The following is a 10832-nucleotide window of genomic DNA, read 5'->3' on the forward strand; positions in this document are numbered from 1 at the left end:
AGTCATCTTATAGGGGCATAACCTCATAACTGACCACCCTGGCTCACTGTCACTTCTCCATTCCATCACTTCCCCTATCTGGCTGAAAAGGCTGGACTAATGACCCCAGAAGTCCCCTACTGATTTCATGAGGCTTTCAACTCATACCATCTTCCCTGTTATCAGTTCTCTCTACAATCCAGCCAAACTGCACTAGGAGCTCATCCCCCACCCCTGCCCTCTCCCACCACCATACTTTTGTGTAGACTGTCCTCCATAGCATTACTAGGACCAGGGTTCTGCAAGGCCACAAAGGGAAAAGAGAAACTTCACAAGCACAAGACTCCAGGGAGAACAAGCCCCTTTGCTTCTTTCAAGATTCCGTTCCATGATGCTTTTTCCTGATCTCAGCCCTCAGCCATCCTTTCCAGATCTCCTTCCTCTCCACCTGACCTCTCCTAGAATTTACCCTGCTCATGCATACCCATGTACATACACACATACTCATTTGTGCACAATCTACATTTATATTTATTCATAAATACTTATACATACATGTACCATATATACAAATACATATCATGTGGATGTTTGTATAATATACACATGCATGCGTGTCTATGTATATGTGTGCATAGATAGGAGATATAGAAACATTAACAGCTAAAGTCATGGTTATGTGGCTCTTGCATAAACCAGGCTGAGACTTTAAACACGGAACTGGGTTAACTCAGGATACTGTTAACTCCATCTTGATCTTTACTGGACATAGTGTTTCTCATTGCAGGATTTCTCCTTCGTTAGGAAATACTATCCCAAGAGTGGAAGCCTCAGAAAAGAGGCTACTGTTGGCATGAAAGATCACCTTGAACAGCACAGGTAGGAGAAGGCTGAAGCACAAGATCAAAGAATTGCAAACCCGGATGGAAGTCAGAGACCAATGTGTACAACTCCCTTTATTTTACAAATGAGAAAACTTTGATTGATAGAGGTTAAGTTACTTGCCTGGGAAGGTCCAGACGATAAAAAGAGGCAGGATTTTTAGTCCTAGTTCATTAATTGTTTTACAATCCAGGGATTAAGAAGAAATGCAACCATCTGAAATGGCTCAAACAAAATACACCCAAATCTTTGCAAACTCTTTGTACTCCAGGTTATTGACAATGAAGACATCAGACCAACAGAAAAAAAGCTTGAAGACTCCTAGTGACCTGAGGCAGGAATCCTAGAAGATTATGGGGGCAGAATTTGTGGCAAGGGTACAGAACCACAGAGGAATTAAAAAGAAAAAAGAAGAACCATGCTGGTAGTCACTCAGTAGAAAGCTAGTTGTCACAGTGCCTAGAGTGCTGTACTTGGAGCTGGGAAGACCCAAGTTTCAATGCTGCTTCATACAGTTACTAGCTGTGTGACCCTGACAAGTCACAACCTCTCAGCCTCAGTTTTTTCATATATAATATGATGAAATATAAAATATATATTATATATTTATAATAAAATATATAATATGCACTTGTACAACAGGGTTGTCATGGTGACCAAATGAGATAATATATGTAAAGCATTTTACAAAAATAAATAGCTATGAAGTGTTAGTTATTAACAATAGCAGCAGCAGCAACAACCATAGTGATGTCATAGAATGCCCTCTCCCATTTTGGAAGGACAGCTAGCCTGTCGTTCCCCCAACTACAAAAGAATGGGGAAAGAAAGACTCGGCCTGCCACCTCCAAAAGCTTCCTTACTGCTGATCCATACCAATCTCATGGCTTCTCTCAATATGCTCCCCAAAATTGGGAGTTTCCTTTTCAAATGAGGTGTACCCTCAGGATTTATTGTTCTTCTTCCACTCAGAGTCAGCACTTAGGCCCTTTTAAATGAGTAGCTGAAAACCCAAGATAAAATGGGACCCCAACGAGCCTACAGAAAGGAGTACATTTTATATCTTGCTGTCAGTTTCAAGAGATTGGTTTGTTTTCATTGAGACACTAAATTACTTCATTGGTTCAGAATATAAGAAACTCCACAGGATTTATGTTCTCCCCTCACAACACTCTGGGGACTCCCATTAGCAGCAGCAGCAGGAGTTACATCCACCCACAAGGGGAAAAATGGGAGTTTCATGAGCCCAGGACTCCAGGGAGGAAACAGCGAGGTATCATGGAGTCAGCAGAGAAATGAGCCATAGGCAGCCCCCAGTCTGACTTTGGCCTTTGCTTCATGGAGATGCTGACCTTGGGCCAAAAGCTGAGCCTCGCTTTCTCCATCTGTCCAATAGACCTGGATTTTCAACTGTTCTTTCTGAGGCTGTAGCATGTGTATTAACTAATAAAATAACTGAGAAAGAGTAAGCTTGGTAAGGAAACATCCTAACATCTTCATTTCCTTTTCTTGTTGTATCACTCAATATGCATTTGTCAATTGTGTGATTTGTGCCATTGCACTGTGTTAGGTTTGGGGGATAAAAAGACAAAAATGATACAGACTCTGCCCTTAAGAAGCTTACATTCTAGCAAGGGAGATTGCTTCCCCCTACACAGACACAGACACACAGACAGACAGACACAGACACAGACACACACACACACACACACACACACACAAAATAGGTATATAGAGAACAGGGATAGGAAATGGACTTGTGATCTCACTGGTCCAAGAAACTCCCAGATAAAAAATGTTCTCTACCAACAGAAGTCCACACCTTCTCTGTTAAAGTCTTAGAGAGTTCTGGGGTAGGGGGAGGGGGGGAGGTGGGCTGGGAGGGAACCCTGAGAGGTTAAGCGATTTGCTCAGGGTCACAGAGCCAGCAGCACATGTCAGAAGAGGGATTTGAACCCAATTCTCTGGCTCTGAGAAGCTTCCTCAGTCTCTCTACTACATCTTGCTGGCTCTATATAAAATTTAGACAAGGAAATTAATTTAAGTTGTGAACTTGATGAATATTAGCAAACATGAACATTTCCATATATAAAGAACAGGAAGAAAAAATTATAAGAGAAACTGTGAAACCCTATCACTCATAGCTTGTTTTTTTTAAGTATAAATTAAATTTATCACAGTAAGACCTAACACTGCCTTGCTTGTCTGTGTCCCCTTCTGAACTTCCAGGGTAAGCTATCTGAGGGCTGTGGGAGGCAGGAGTAGCTGAGGGGATCAGGAAAGGCCTCGCATAGAAGCCAAAGTAAAACTCAAGACTTAGTTAACTGTTATCACTTGGGATAAAACCATTTGGTGGGTGAAAGGGCAAGTTTCCTTAATGTAGGTCAGTCCAATGAGAGAAATCCTAATTAAAACCAAAGCCCCATCATCTAAAAACAACTATGTAACACTTTACAGGGAGGGAAAAAGAAGTGTGACTAAAAAAAAAAACAACACAAAAAAACCAAAACCCCTCACGTGTAGCAAGCCAAATGCATGCCCCAATGTATACTCACTTGTACAGTATGAGGAGAGGTTTTTTTTTCCTCAAAAATACCAAACACTGCTCTGCATGAATATGTATAATTAGATGTTCCCTGTGAGTGAGAAGTAGTAATTAATTCAGTGTTAAACATCACAACCTATTACTTGAACTCCATAGCAACCATGGTTGCCAATAGAGAGAAAATGAAATTTTAAGGCCTATTTTTAAACAATTACATTGAAATTTTGGAAAATGTGTAAAACCTGGCTACTGTTATTTTTAGGCTAAGACAACAGACCACTCAGAGCAGAGAAATCAGCTAATCAACCAAGAGAAAAGAAAAGGACGCTCTTTGGTCATGGAAACCAGCTCAACCAGTTACATAAATATATCTCACCAAAGGACCCTAATTGGTTCCATGTCAAGTGTGTATGTGTGAAAGAGTCAGTTCCCGTGGAGAAGTGGTATAAATGACTGACTCGTCAAATGCCATAACAGTAGGGTTTTATGGCCCCCAGTTGGTTCTGACATTGGCCTGGACCGAAGGTGTATTAGCTTCTTAAGGTTTCGAAGACTTGCTCTAGAGTATGGTTCCAACTGCATCCAACTTCTGAAGAAGGCACTGAAGGTTGTCCATAAAAACCCTCTTTCAATAAATATTGAAACACCTATTGTACAGCTCACTATACAGTGATTTTCCTGCTTTCCTTCTGTTATACCAGAAGCGAGTGAGACACGCCACAGAGTATAAGTTTTGAATGGGGAAGTTTATTAGCCGGCGGTCATTCGGGGAAATTATCCCAAATCAAATGACCACGTTTAAAGGGAGAGGGTAGTTTATATAGGCAATACAGGATTCAGTGCTTAATTATCTCTTGAAGTTTACATATGTTACTTTGCAGACTCAGCAAGCCTGTGTTATTTCACTTTTTATGACCATGATACATTAGAGGAACCTCCTGAATAGATTGTAAATACAACATATCAGATAGTTGACAAAGTGTCAATTGGAATTACAACCCAGGATCTCTGTGTCCATCTTGCTATTACTCCCACAACAAGGAAGGCTCAAGATAAGGCAGAAGTCATATAATTCAAAAGAATATCTGGGGCTGAGGCTTTCATCCTTCAAGGCCATTGGCAGATAGAGGGATGCTCCAGCTGGGTTTGTTGAGACTAGAGATAGAGTTGTCTCTCAGCCCACTCAGACAAAGGAAGATCGTTAGGCTTTCCTGGTAATTAGCTTACATTCCTTGGAAATGTCTTAGGGGCCCAGGACACTCGCCAAACGGCAGGAACTCAATCTGTTTTTTTATATGCACACTGGAGTTTGCAGTTAGGGGCTGGGGGCAGGGTTTTTCTAGCAATAGCTGGCTACTCAAGTATCACACTTCAAAGGACAAGGGGTTTGTGACTCTCCAGATTCTCCAGATGAGACTCACACTTCCATTTTTGCTATCCAAAAATGAGAGAAAAAAGTCAATTGCTAGGTAGATTAGTGGATAGCATGGCAGTCTTAGAGTCAGGAAGACCTGAATTCATATCTTGCCTCAGACCCTTGCTAGTTGTGCGATATAACTTCTCCCAGCCTCAGTTTCCTTATCTGTAAAATTAGGATACTAATAGCACCTCTGTTACAGGGTTGTTGTAAGGATCAAATGAGATAATACATGTAAAATAATTTGCAAACCTTCAAGAGCTATATAAATGCTGGATTACTCTGGTAGAACAAAGGATGTTACAGAAACTTCAGGAATATTTATTTAGCCCCACAAGCCAGGCATATAGTCAATAAGCATGTATTAAGCTCCATGTGCCAGGCATTGTATTATGCTCTGGGGACCCAAAAAAAGACAAAAACTGTCCCTGCTTTCAAAGAGCTAAATAAAAATAATAATTAACCTTACAAAAGGTAGGACTGCCTAATGGAAGAGAGCCCCAGGAGTCCAGAAACAAATTCTACTCCTGTCTCAGCCACTGAGTTGGCTGCAGGATCTTGGTCAAGTCACAGAACTTCCCTTTGCCCACTTCCTCATCTTGTACAATAAAGGGTTTGCCACTAAATGAGCTCTAACATCCTGTCTTCAGTGATAACTATTTTGATGGAGATAAATCTCCATGCCCATTCCTATCATTACTGTAGTTTGATATACTCAATTCCCCTTCCTCATCCTTACCCCCAACAAAGACCACAGAGACTTGTTCACTTCAGTCTAATGTTACCCAGCAGTACAGCAACAGACCCTTGGCTCAAGAAGTCAGAGCTTTCACTTATTTCTGACAGATATTTCCTCTAGCAGAAGAGATGGATCTTGAGTGTATCTTGGAGAGAGGGTTTCCTAACCCATTGTCATCAGTTGATAAGAGTTTATGGTTAATAACCACATCAAGGAAATAGCAGTGACTGGCATGTTGAGTCTGGAGAGGAGACAAGCTTTAGATAACTTGGTAAATATTTCTCCAGGCTGGGCAAACAGCATCTTTTATATTTTTCCCAGTGAAAAGAGTAGAGAAAATGAAGCAATCTAAAACCATCTTGGGATTCAGTGAAGAAAAACAAAAGTCTATGAAAACCAACAGAGCAAGTGGGTGGAAGGAAGATAGTCCAAGGAAAACAGTTTAACTTGGTGGGGTGGGGGAGAGATTCTGGATGTTAAAGCAACACAGGGCCCAAAGCAGTTATTAAGTACTTTCTATATGCCAGGCATGCTACTAAGTGCAGAGGATGCAAATACAGCTAAAAAGAAACACTCCCTGCCCTCAAGGAACTTACTTTATAATGGGAGAATATGCAAAAAAAGGAGCAGAAAAGGGAGGGGGGGGTAGAGTAGAGAGAAGGTGCCTTAAGCTTCTTAACCTAAATGATTAATTCTTGAAGTATGTCACTTGCATTTCAACTTCAATGCATGGGTAAAAGAGTAACATGACCTCTGGGACTACTCCCCCAATTCACTATGTACTTGAAAATTAAGGTCTTCAGAGGGTAAATAACTACTACTTCCCTGATGGTTCCAGAGGCAATCTTAGGGGTGGGTTTTCTAGTACTGTCATTCATGGGACCCCACCAGTATACTTCCCACTGTAAGAAATGGGAGGAGGAGTTTTGTTTCCACAGAACTAAAGGTGTGCTTCCCCACCCTCCCCCACCCCAGCTTTAGCAGAGACCAGGCCTCAAGGTCCAAGGTCGGTCAGGTGAGAGGTCAGAGGCTTGTACACATGTGCATGCTTTTTGAGAAGGCAGTCTGGGGAATTAGAGAGGCCAAACCCACTGGAACCAGTTCAAGCTTATCTAGGGTATGGTCTTGGTCAAGAATCCAGGCCTATGGATTTGCATAATTTGCATATGTTAAAAAGGGAAAGTAGGAGAAGTAAAAGAATATAGTTTAATCCTAAACTAAGACAAGGAAAATCTAATTAACTTCACTTTTGCTTCTGTATCCTTATTATGCTACCTGTATAAACTGTATAACCTAGGAAAACTATGTAAAAATAAAGATTGTAAACTAACTGTAACTCTAGCAGGAGTGGAGGGAATGGTTACCCCTGCTCCTGCAGCTGTATTGGTGTGAGTGTTCCCGTGAGCACTACACCTGCTCTCTCCAGGAGCTTAATAAAGTGCCTTCCTCTGCCCACTATGGTCTTGAGTTCTTCGGGTGAGAATGGGCAAATCACATGGATCTTCCTATGGTCAAGTGAAGGGAAGCAATAGGCAGTGGAAGCTTACCGGGCTTACTCCCGGATCTTGCCTTGGGGTGTCCTGTGATCCCCACTGCAGTGTTAAGAGGGCTACCACTTCAGATTCCCTTGGGGAACCCTGTGGTCTGCACAGCCTTCTTAAGGGGACATCACTTGGGACTTCCAGCCCTGTCTCGGGAGCCTTATGATCTTACCGCTGTCCTAAGGGGCCATTGCTTGGGTCCTCCTTAGGGTCTGACCCCTAGGAGGCCCTGTGATCCCCACAGATTAAGGGGGGCTACCACTTGGTCTTCCTCTGGGAGTCCTGTGGTCTGTACAGCCTTCCCTAGGGATTATCACAGGGTTCTTCCTCAGGACTTTGGCCCTGCCTAGGAAGTCCAATGATCCCCAAAGTCATGTGTTCTCACAATTTGGGGAAGTCCAGCGAACCCCAAAACCACCACCAATAATCAGTCAGCAGGATGCAATAACTTATAGCAAAGATATTTACTAAGGTTGTGTTGTCTTTACAGCATGCCACATTTTCCCCAAAATGCTAGAGAAACACTCTCCCATAAGTATATACAGAGTTTGGGGGAAGAGTGGAGTTAAACTTAGAGAATAAAATGGTAATGAGGCACTCATAGAGAACATATATGGCCGAAGGGTACACTCATAACTCCTAGTTATTCTAAATCCTTTACTGAGTCCATAGCCAGCATGGTTACAGTGCAAGAGTCTACACTCCTTTAAGCTGTTTCCTTCTGAATCCATCTTTTTCTATGCTTGACCCTAGTATGTTTCTTTGTTTGGGAACGGATGTGTTATCAGAGGTGGTCACGTGCTAATAGCCAACATGGTTGAATGAGGGACCTGACAACTACTATTCTCCTTCAATCCTTTCAGGACATCAGTCCTAAGGCTTGTCACAACCCAGACAAGAGGTGGGAAAACAAAGCCTCTCCTTTCATAGGTAACAATCTGTTTGGCCACAGTATGTCTTTCTTCTCCCAGCTGGATGGCTTGTTTCCTACTGGCCCTTTCTTGAATGGGATAGTTCTCTAGTCAACGGAGGACTGGAAAAAGTAGGGGGAGGAGAGAGAGGGGAGAGACACAGACAGACAGACACAGACACAGACACAGACACAGACACACACACACACACACACACATACACAGAGGAAAGACAGGAGAAAAGGGAGGGGGGGGAGAGAAAGGAAGAGAGAGAGAGGGAGGGAGAGGGAGAGGGGGAGGGAGAGGCAGAGTTTCTACTCCCCCCTTTCCACCAAGAATGATTCCCTGTTGGGGCTTAAACCTGTAGTCTTTCACCTTTGGTGCTAGTCTACCCCTTAATTGACTTACCAATGAACTGGTCCCTATTTTTATGCCCAAGAGGAATGACTTGATCTTCTCACCTAATCACAAGCTTTTCCCTGTATGGCATAATTTAGGCCTTCATCCAATGGCCCAAAGTCCTAAGATCATTTCAAATTGATGAAAGGCTTATCTACACATTGTGAGGAGGTAACAAGAAAATTCCTTAATACCTACTTTACTGCTTAATTCATTAACTTTAGACTGCCTTCTATGATTACATTAATTGGGGTAAAGGGTAGAACAGGAGGTGGAAGGGACTTTATAATATAACCTTCCCCTCCATGAATTATACAGATGAGGAAACTGAGAGCCAGAAATGTGAAGTGACCTTTCCTAGGTCACTTATTAATATATGGTTAAACAAATTGTCACAAAAATAATTTGGGGGTAAAATTTGAGGCAACAAGCATTTATTAAGTACTTACTATATGCCAGGCAGTGGGCTAAATGGAACTGATCTGAGCTCAGTACCTCTAATTATGAAATCTAACATTCTATTCAAAGGGTCTATTTCAGCATGGAAAGGAAGGAAATGATGGAAGGAAAAATCATTGGAAGGAAATCCTGTGTAGATACTATTAATGTTATTAATAATAATTCATATTTACACAGTGCTTATATCGTAATTTACAAAGCATTTTCTTACATCTACAGGTTAGATATTATTATCTAATATTATTATTATTTTATAGAAGAGAAAGCTAAGGCTCAGAGACATAAAAAGACATGTCCAAAGATGGAGAGCCAATCATCATTGGGGCTGGGAGGTGAACCTGGGAGTGCTCCAAATCCAGCATTTGTCCCTCACTGGGTTATTCAGAAAGTAATTCCTAACCTCAGCCCTAAATGAACCACGCTCTAAAACTCTAAATGAACAAAGATTAGCAAACAACTCCTTCCTCCTCTTACCCTCATTTTGTTTTTCCATCCTTAACTACTGAATTCACTGATGCAACCAGGAGGTGTCAATCTCATAAACGATTCTGCTGTTCAGCCATCAAAGTTTCTTTTTATTTTTGACTTGGGCAGGAGTTACTGACTTTGGAGACAGCCAGTCTCAGAAATGAGCAACCTACCCATCAGAAAATTCCCACAGCCAGAAGTCAGTCATTCAGTCTACAATCTAGACCAGAATTCTTAACTTGGAGGTCCTCAAACTCTTAAATAGTTCATGGACAAATTTCAAAATGGGGAAAAAAATTATATCTTTATTTTTCACTAACCTTTGGTTTTCTCTGTAATCTTATGTATGTTACTTTATGCATTTAAAAACTTTATTGTGAGAAGGGGTCTTTACTAGCCTGCCAAAGGGACTCATGATACAAAACAAGATGAAGAACCCCTAACCTAGACTCCCATATCATCCCCTTCATCTTCCTTCCTCCAGATCCCCAAGGAGAGCCAGACCTCTCAGAGTTCAGCAAAGGCTCCCAGGAACAGTTTCCTAGTTTATCTAGCTGAAGCCATTATCAGGTTCTACCACTATCTCTCCAAATGCAGTTCCCTAGTAAGAGATAAGAAGTCTTAACTGTATCTAGCATAAGCTCCTTTAAGCGGGTTTCAGAATGTTGTTGATGGAGTGAACCTAGCCACATGTAACCCGTCAGAAATCAACATGTGAAAAAGTTCCCTGGGATGTGCAGGTTTTAGAAATGCCCTGCATCACAAACACAGAGAGGACCATAAGCTTCTCCTGAGCCTTCATTTATTCTAAGCTGCCAGCAATTAATTGCCTTTCCAAATAGGCAGTTCTTTCTGGACATCATGAGATTTGAGCTGAGTTGTAGCAACATCAGGACACTGTCTAGCAAATGAAAGAATGCCTGCAGTTGGTAAAATCAAGTTGTAACTGAGCCACCCTACAAAGCCAGACATGAAGGCCAAGAATTCCCTATTGGATTCATTGCGAAAAAAAAAAAAAAAGGCCAGGGACAGAAAAGATAAGCATATGTTGCAGTTTGAATCAAACCACACATAAAGCATTATATAGTTTCCACTTTGATGTAATGATCCAAAGAGTAGTGATTTCTCTTTCCTGTTTGTAACTATCAAAATAATCTTCCTCAGGGGCCAAGGGCTCCCCAATGCCTCTAGAAGAAAAATCAAACTCTTCACCTTTGTATTTAAGACCCTCCATCATCTGGGTATTTTTGTTATTGCACAATGACTACACTTAAGTCTTAAGCTGTTATTCAAACAAGGAGCTCCTACTATGTGCTGGACTCTGTGTTAGGTACCTGGAGTACAAAGACATAAAAAAAACCACCTAGCTCCTCCCTTCAAGGACCTTTCTAACTCAGCATTTGGTACCATTGGCAGCTATGGGCCCAGGCAATACGAGAGCTAGACCTAAAGTCAGGAAGTCTTGAGTTCAAATCCTGCCTCAGACAACACT

The sequence above is a fragment of the Trichosurus vulpecula genome, chromosome 5 (genome assembly GCF_011100635.1).
Source record: "Trichosurus vulpecula isolate mTriVul1 chromosome 5, mTriVul1.pri, whole genome shotgun sequence".
NCBI lineage: Eukaryota > Metazoa > Chordata > Mammalia > Diprotodontia > Phalangeridae > Trichosurus > Trichosurus vulpecula.